The sequence below is a fragment of the Quercus robur genome, chromosome 9, assembly GCF_932294415.1.
Source record: "Quercus robur chromosome 9, dhQueRobu3.1, whole genome shotgun sequence".
Taxonomy (NCBI): domain Eukaryota; kingdom Viridiplantae; phylum Streptophyta; class Magnoliopsida; order Fagales; family Fagaceae; genus Quercus; species Quercus robur.
The window spans coordinates 33,677,221-33,686,414 of NC_065542.1; positions in this window are offsets into that span (position 1 = coordinate 33,677,221).

Sequence of the window (9,194 nt, forward strand, 5' to 3'; positions counted from 1 at the left end):
CCTCTGATCCTATTATATAAAGGGCAGAGCATCAGATATTTATCAATACAAATTAATACAATTCTCTCATCTCTCTCTCATGGTTTGATTACTTTCCTCCATTGATGAAGATTGTATGAGAGCTTGGATTCTAACACGTGTCTGTCACTTTGAGGCACAAGCATTTCAGAAGCACTTGCTGTGTCACCATTAAGAATTCTATATAACTCAAATCAAGACCATTGAGTCCACCATCAAAGGTATGGAATGTTTATGACATGGAGGGCTTAAAGTTTAAACAATCAATGACTGATTATTCTAATTTTTTTGGGGTTCTTCTAAGTAATGCTAAAAGAGTGTTCGGTGTTCAAAATAAATGGGATTTGAATATGATAAACTAGAGTTCAATTGGCTAACAAAAAAGGAATAGGTTTTGGATTCCATTCTTAAATTTTTTATTTTTTATTTCTTTATGAAACATTGAAAGCGATAATTAGTAATAACTAATAACTAGTGAGATATTTAGAAGATTCAGAATTTCAGTTACGTGGATCACGCCATTGGCTGCACTCGACGCATGATGCGGGTTGTTAAAAATTTTGCTTTATAAAACTAAACTTTATCAACTACACTTAACCAACGCCCAAAACATATAATAATTTAACAAAAGATTTTTTTTTTCTAATTTTTTATATAAAAAATATTCACTTTTAAAAAAAAATAAATAAAAAATAGAAGGGGCAAACTTTAAAATATGAAATGACAAGACAATGAAGACATGATAATGTTTTTTTACGATAGGGCCCTTCAAATTTTCTTATGTCAACATGTAGATTACATGTCAGATTTTTGTTATTCAAAATTCTTTTATGCCAAGAGCGTTGTTGACTTGTAGCTCAACTTATTGGTATCTTTTAATATTTCCAAAGAAAACATGAAGAGTTCAAATTCTCAATCCCTTGTTATAAGTTGTATGAATTATAAAATAAAAAAAGTATTTACTTAGTTTTAATAGTAGGTCAAATGTGCAATAACTCAATTAACCCAAGTTTTATTAGATTTTATAAATTATTCAAAGCTGCTTAGAATATGGTGATAGAAATAAAAGTTTATATCAAATATTAAAAATTATTGCCAAGAGCATTGTGTAGCTAAAGCTGATACCTTCTGATGTTTCCCAACAGAGACATCTAGGTTCCAGGGTTTACATACCCTCCCTCCCAATTATTGAATTAAAATAAAATAAAATTATATATATATAAATATTAAAACTCCTTCAAATTAATGAATTGATTTTTAAACTTCACATTTCAATATATGAGACCTTATACGAAGAAGGATCTTAACCGTAACCTAGTATTGTTCAACTTAATGATTAAAAGTAATATGGCAAACCCTTCACTTGGAATTGGCTTGGAGATAAGCATTGTCATCTTATTCATATTGTTACATTTGCTATAAAAATTTAAAAAAAAAAAAAAAAAAAAAAAGAAGCTAAAAAGGATGCATATTTGATCTTTTATCTTTTATCTTTTATCGTATTATTAACAATGGCTACCCAAAATTTCCCTCCTTTTCACTTGAATTTTCTACATAAAAAAGGAGGCCTTTGTTTGGAGCTTACGCTATGTATTTTGCCTTTGGTGAAAATGGCTACAAACTCTATATTTTTGACTCATTGTAACATTCCTTTTGTTTCATGAGAGCCAACATGGCTTTCATTGACTAAACATCATAGTTCATCCCTTCTATTCATGCATAAAATAAAATTTTTTGGCGTAGGAAAATGTTAGAATTATGAATAAATTAGTAGTACTTTTACTACTAATTTAACAATTTATACATTTGGAACAATTAGTAGTACTTTTACTACTTTATGGGAGACTATCCTCTCATTCCCTCTAAATTTAACTCAAACGAGAGATTAAATCCAATGATCTTTTTTTTTTTTTTTTTAATTCATTATAAAATAAACTTCATTGGTCATAAAACCTCCATGTAAACCATACAAAATTATATAAATGATATATATCACAATCTAACTAAAACTATGAGGGAATGGGGGAATCTTTTCCCATAATCTATCATGTTATCTTTCTACCTCATTTAAAAATATCATATGTTAATTAAGTTTCATTTATTAAGGAGGAAATTGAACCCATGTCGGGGAGAATATTAGAATAATAATTAAATGATTATTAAATTCACAATTTCTTAAGAATTTAAGTTTTGTGAAAATCAATAGTTTGACATAAAAGAATCTACACCCGTCCTTTTAGTGCTAGAGGAGTTTAATCAAGCACTTCAAAATTTATTTAATAGATTATTCTCTACCAGTATATGTGTAGTCACAATAAAATTGCATACATTATACATAGTAGAAGACATCTAGAAATTTTCTTTGTTTCAGTAAATAAAGAAACATTTGGTAGTGAATATTAAAATTACTTTTCTCTAAACTAAATTGACAAGTGCTATGATTGATTCCTATTCAGGGAAAGAAAAAAAGAAAAAAAAAAGGGGGGCAAAATGTAAAACTCACCTTCTAAGTTTAACCATTTTTCATTTCATTCCTATAAGTTTGGGTTTGTATTTTTTTTTTCTTTTTCTTTTTTGTGGATAATCAACTTTATCTGTATGTTTTTTGTTTTGTTTTGTTTTGTTTTGTTTTTTTGTGTGGACGATCTACTTTATTTGTCTGTTTTTTGAACATCTTCACATGCAATTTTATTATTTCGAAACAACTTGGTCCCCACTTGGAGTTGTTTGCTTTGTGTGGGCTACTTAACACTGTATTTTCGGCTAATATATTGGTGTTGTGTTGTGTGTTTCCTTTTTAATTTACAATTCTCACAGAAAAGATTCTTGGTTAGCATTTGTGAGAGTGTCTTTTTCGGGATACTCAGGCCCAAGGATCCCGAGCCTGAATGAAAAAGAAAGAGGGGATTTGGTGGACTGGGCCTTGACTCACCGCAGCTAAATGGCTGTTTAAGAATCAAGTGAATACAGAGAAATGCTCCTGACAAAAAAGATGACAAACAGGGATATCGAGGAGTGCCAGAAATTAACAACGTAAGCTCAGAAAAAAAGAAAAAGCAGGATTAGCAAGACAATAAAAGAGAAGTACTGTGGGGATCCCGGGAACAATATTTAATTAAAGCATTATCTATTCGATCACAACAAGCTTACTAGGACGTGATACAAGGTCCAATCAAGCTCAAAAATTGCAGCCTTGAATGGCTATTTCAGCCTTCAAAACTTGCGAAGTTTGATTCTCGTTGGATCCGAGTATGTGCCATAGTTGCTTTTACAGGATATCGGGAAGCAGTATTTGTTGTCCCCTGATATTTTCTTTCTGCCTAAACTTTCTGATAATTTTCTAGAGAATCTCTTCTTTCTATTGTGTTTATTTTCCCTTTTTTTCGCTGCCTTTCTTCACAACCCATCCTCTCCTTTTATAGTGGAGTTTTCTGGGTGTCTTGGGGAACCGTTGGTTCCCCTGTTTGGGTCTTTTGCAAACAGAGTATGTTCTGTCCTCATCATCTCGGTAAGTCCCCTTTTCCGTTTTCTCTCATTCTTTCCTTCTCTTGGTTCTGATTCCTTCGAAAGCTTCTGGTTGGCCATCCTCTTTGGGACGTGCTGAGGTATGCCCTTCTCGGCATCCTCACTTCTGGTGTCTTTTACTTCTCCGTTTCTTTCCTATTTGGGCGGAATCCTGTTCTGCTCTTTTGAAATCGTTTTGTTAACATTCTTTTTCCTTGTTTTGGTTCCCCGACGCCTTTTTCTGTCTGTGCCATGAAGGGTCGCTTGCGTCCTTTTGTTTTTTTCTTGTTTTTCTTTCTATCGATCTGTCCTGGTCTTCTTTTTTCTTCACGCTCATTGATGGTGCCCGAGGATCCTTGCGTCCTATACTTTGCTATGATGTTCTTTCTTTTTCTTCTTTGGTTGCTTTTCCTTTTCTGGGCTTCGGGATCCTCAGGGCCTTTTGTATAATCCCTTTGGACTTGGTCTTTTTTTTTCTTCTGGGTTTAACTCACTCTTTCTTGGGCTTAGCTTATTCTTTCTTGGGCTTATTTTACTGTGATTTTTTAGACCTCAACAGCATTTTACATTGTTTATTCATTACAATGGAGTATTGCACCACTTGGGTAAGAAGAAGTATATAGGTGGTAAGGTGAAAGTTTATGATAATGTGGATTTGAATTGCTTTTATGTACCAGAGGTTAAACATTATTGTGAGAAGTTGGGGGTATTAGATTATGTCCAGTTTTATTTTGTTGTGCTTGGGTTGGATCTTCACAATGGCCTAAGATATTTTTCCAATGACGCTGATACTTAGGAACTATTTAAGTGTCTTGACCCCATTGATCCTAAAATAGACATTTATGTTGAACATGCAAACCTTGTTCAGAAAAAATTGTTAATTAGGGATATCAGTGTTGTTGATGCTTCAGATTTGGTTCGTTATGGTGTTGGTGTGGAGGATGTGGATGTGGATGTTGATGACTTTGATGATGATAATGATGTTGATTTGGAAGATGGAGATGAGGCTCTTACTGATGATGAGTTTGAGGAGGGTGGTAGTTTGGTGGATGAAGGGAATGATGTTGGGGGTCATGATGGGAATGGTGATGTTGAGGATGTGACTTACGATTAGTATAATACTGACTATGATGATCTAGCTAGATGTGGCAAACGGGCGGGTCGGGTTGGGTTTGGGTCGAGTCAATTGGGTTATGGGTCAATCAGGTTGCGGGGTCAAAAATTGGTCATTTTAAGCGGTTAGAAATGGGTTGTGTTAATCAGGTTTCGGGTCAGGTTGACCCGTATTTTTCACATGGAATTATAAAAAAAATATTTAAGAAAACAACATGCATATGCCATTTGGAAAGTCACACAACAAATTACTTGATGTAAAATGTATTACTTTGAATTTACCACACATATCAAGAATGAGCTCAGCTAAACAAATTAATACTTGTTCAATAATTTTAAAATTATTCAAATTCCAACATTACTAACCAAAACAAAATAGCACTAATGATAAGTAAGACAAATCCACAAGTTTCATTTTTACACAATATCGACATTCCAAAACATAAAACAAAATTATAGATGCCTTATTGGATAATTATTTTGATAAAGAATAAAAACATAGAAGAAATTTATAATCTTGAAAACTAATTTTTATAATCTATTATCAATTGTGGTTGGCACTCTTTTAATTTGAGAATATACATTAAAGTTTGATTGTTTGCTTATTTATAAATGGTCTCTTTTATGAATATCATGTCATTGTTAAACAATGCACATTCCAAAAAATATCATAATTTATTTTGAAAAGCAGCTTATTTTGGACATGAATTGTTAAAAATAGGACTAAGTATTCATAATTTATGCTAATTTAATTGATACTTTGACTTCACTTTTTTCACACTTATGAATATTTCTCATACATGTCTATAATTTTAAATATATGTTTTTAACTCTACTGTAACTAGATTATCTTGGCATGTAATTTGCTATTTGATATCTAAAAATCTTTACTCATTATAGAATGCCTCAACCATTTATTTTTCAATTCATTTGCATGTAGTTATGTAAAGGTCTTAATTGTTTCCTTAAAGATCACAACAAACAATTAAACCAATGTTGTCTTAATTTTATTTTATTTTTAGGCTTTAATTATATGTTTTAAAAAGTGGTTTAGGTCACAGGTTGGGTTAAAAAAATGGGTCGAGTCACGGGTCAATCTTTTTTTGCTTCGAGTCAAAAATCTAGGTTCGGGTTAAGTATTTTTCAGGTCGGGCCTAGTTAGCAAATTTTGGCTCGTTTTGCCATATCTAGACCCAGCCAATGAAAAGTCATATGAAATTATTGTGAATGAAATTGATGGCAACGCTAGTCAGCCTACCAGCCCACATAAAGGACAGCCCATTAACCCACATAATGGTCAGGCTCACAAGAACCTACTCCTAATATTGCCAACCATCCATTGTCACACCCACCTAGTATTGCAAACCAATCATTACTACACCTAGATCTAGTTCCAACTCTTTTTAATTGGCCATTGGATGAAATACTAAGTGGATCTAACTATGCATCCTTAGACTAGTTGCATTCTCCTAACAATTCTGATGGTGAGCAAAAGAAAAAAAATTACTTGAATTCAAGCATGAATACTTAAAGGATCTTGAATTTATGTCGGGGATGTCCTTTAAGGACAACAATCAGTTCAAAGAGTTTGCTCGTGCTTACAAGTTAAAGCATGGATATGGCATATTGTTGTCCAAAAATGAGAAGTCTAGGGTGAGGTATAAATGTGTTGAAGGTTTTCCTTGGAAGGTGTCGGAAGGTATTGATAAGGATGCAAACTTTTGGATTAGGGCATATATGATACTCATACATGTATTCGCTCTTTCTATAGCAAGTAGGTTTCTGTAAATTGGATGGCAGTAAAGTATGTTGACCAATTTCAGGCTAATATTGATTACACAGCTAAAGAATTGTTAGCTGCAGTGGTGAGGGATGCAAGTATAGCTTGCCTTGTCCAAGGCATATAGAACTAGGGAAATTGCTAGAGGCATGGTAAGATAGGACTTTGGTAAGCAATACACCAAGGTAAGACACTACTATACAGAGTTAAGGAGATCTAACCTTTTTTCTTTTTTCTTTTAGGGGAAAACCATGGAACTTATTTTATTGAAATAAGCCTAAAGAATCAGCTTGAAGTACATTTTGAAATTGTGATGGAACTTCCTCCATCCATGCTAAAAAATCTGGTATGCGTATGCATATCTAGCTAAATTATGAGCTAAAGCATTACATTCCCTCTTTGTATGAGAGTAACATAATTCATCAAAACTGTGTGACAATCTTTTTGTATCCTCAATCAATAAACCTAGTGGGACCAGCAATCTTTTCTCCTCCATAACACTCAAAGAATCTCCTTCCAAGATGGCTCGTTTAACTCCTACCTCCAGTGCAAACGAGAGAGCAAAACCAGCTGCCAACGCCTCAATCTCGTTACTGCAAAGTTGTTGGTGTATCAGCTTTGAGCAAGATGCGATTACCCGGCCTCTGTGGTCTCTAATCATGATCCCAACACCTGTTTTCTTTTCAAGTGGAAATACCGCACCATCAAAATTAATTTTGTAACATTCTGATGGTGGCGGTCTCCACCGATTCTCAGAGCGATGAACCTGTTGCACCTGTGAAGATCGGATGATTTGCCTGCCTTGGTAACCATCCAACCAAACCTTTGAGAGGTGGGTAAGCTGGTGAAGTGCGTCTGCTAGTTGGTTAAGGCGAACCCAGTTCCGCTGATTCCATATTGTCCAGGCTGTGATAGCGAAGAGCTCGAGCTGGTTTTTATTTGTTATCTGCCACGATAAGAGCTCTTTGAAGTCCACATATTGCACTGAACCTCTGTTGCTCCATAGCATCGTATCTGACCACACCAAATCAAGTTCTATGCAAGACCACAAGGTGTGCAATGGAGTTTCAGCTGAAGCTTGGCATCTAATACAAAGAGGGTCTGGCGATATTTTGTGGCGAAACAGAGCACTCTTTATGGGCATGGCTTCACGGCAAGCACGCCACAACAGAGTTTTAACCTTTGGTGGAACCTTCATAGACCACAGGGCCGGCTCAATAGTAGATGCAATAGATGCAATCACCTAAGGTCCCAAATTAAAGAAGGCCTCCACTTGTAAAAAAAAAAAATTATATATATAATATATTTATTTATATATTTTAGTTTAAAAAATTTTAAGCATTTTTATTGGTCAATAAAATGCATTAAAAAGGCCCCATTGTATCCTAAAATGCAAAAGATTAAAAAGGAAAAAAAATAAAAAGTCCCAACTGTCCCTCTGTGTACCTTTTTCTGCTTTAAAACTTAGCCATAGAAATATAGTTTTTCTAATTCTGTCTGACTGCCCCTCTGTGGACCTTTTTCTACTTTAAAACTTAGCTATAGAAATATAGGATCTAGTGGAGAAAAGGCTGAATGAGGATATTTTTGGTTTTTTGGTTAATTTTGAAAAACTAAAAGCATAAGATGATAATAGTTTGAAAAAATATTGTCTTAATCTTGAAAGTTTTCTCAAACATGATGTTTATTATCATATTAATGGCTTAGATTTATATTCAGAACTAATAGTTTTAAAAGAAGTTGTGCAAGTAGATGAAAATACTCCAATTAATGTACTTAATTATTTAAAAAGACTAGATTCTTTTCCAAATGCATATATTACTTATAGAATATTACTAATAATGTCTGTTACGGTTGCATCTGCATAAAGAAGTTTTTCAAAATTAAAATTAATAAAATCTTATTTAAGGTCTACTATGTCACAAGAAAGATTAAGTGGATTAATTATATTATCAATTGAAAAAGAAATATTAGAGGAACTTAAATACAAAAACTTAATTAGTAATTTTGCATCTCAAAAAGCAAGAAAAATAGATTTTAAATAAAAAAATTCAATATATAAATATATTTTATTTTATTAATATTTAATTATAAAAAGATCCCATTTAAAATTTTCGCCTAAGGTCCCAAAACTTGTTGAGCCGGCCCTAATAGACCATATCTCCCTCCAAAACTGTTTGTCTTCATTTGTCACCTCCCTTGATTCCACATTCAACTCCTCCTCCTCCTTCAAAAAGATATAACCGGTTTTACAACTATATCTTCCATCACAAGAGTAAGGCCAGAATAAGATATCCTCAGTTGCTTCCTAGCTTAATGGAATACTCTTTATTATTTTTGCTTCTTCAGTATTGAACAGCCCATCTACCGTATCTCCATTCCATTTCCTACTTCTTGGATCGATTAAGATATCCACTGTTGCACTTTCAAATTCTGCCAAGGGACAAGAGAGTACATGTGGAGGGTGCTTCCTTGGCAGCCAATAGTCTTGCCAAAATCTAATTTTTTTCCCATCGCCCACTCTCCGCTTAGCCCCCCTTTGAATTACATCCCTCCCAACAAGTATACTCCTCCAAGCATAAGATCCCATCCTTGACTCCTTTGCCTCCATAATGGTTCAATTAGGAAAATCGGGCCTTGAAAACTTTGTAGAAAAGGGAATTTTGATTATGCAAAAGGCGTCATGCTTGCTTTGCTAATAGGGAGTCATTGAATTTGGCCAAATCTCTAAAGCCCATACCACCTACATCTTTGGACTTGGTCAACTCATCCCATTTAA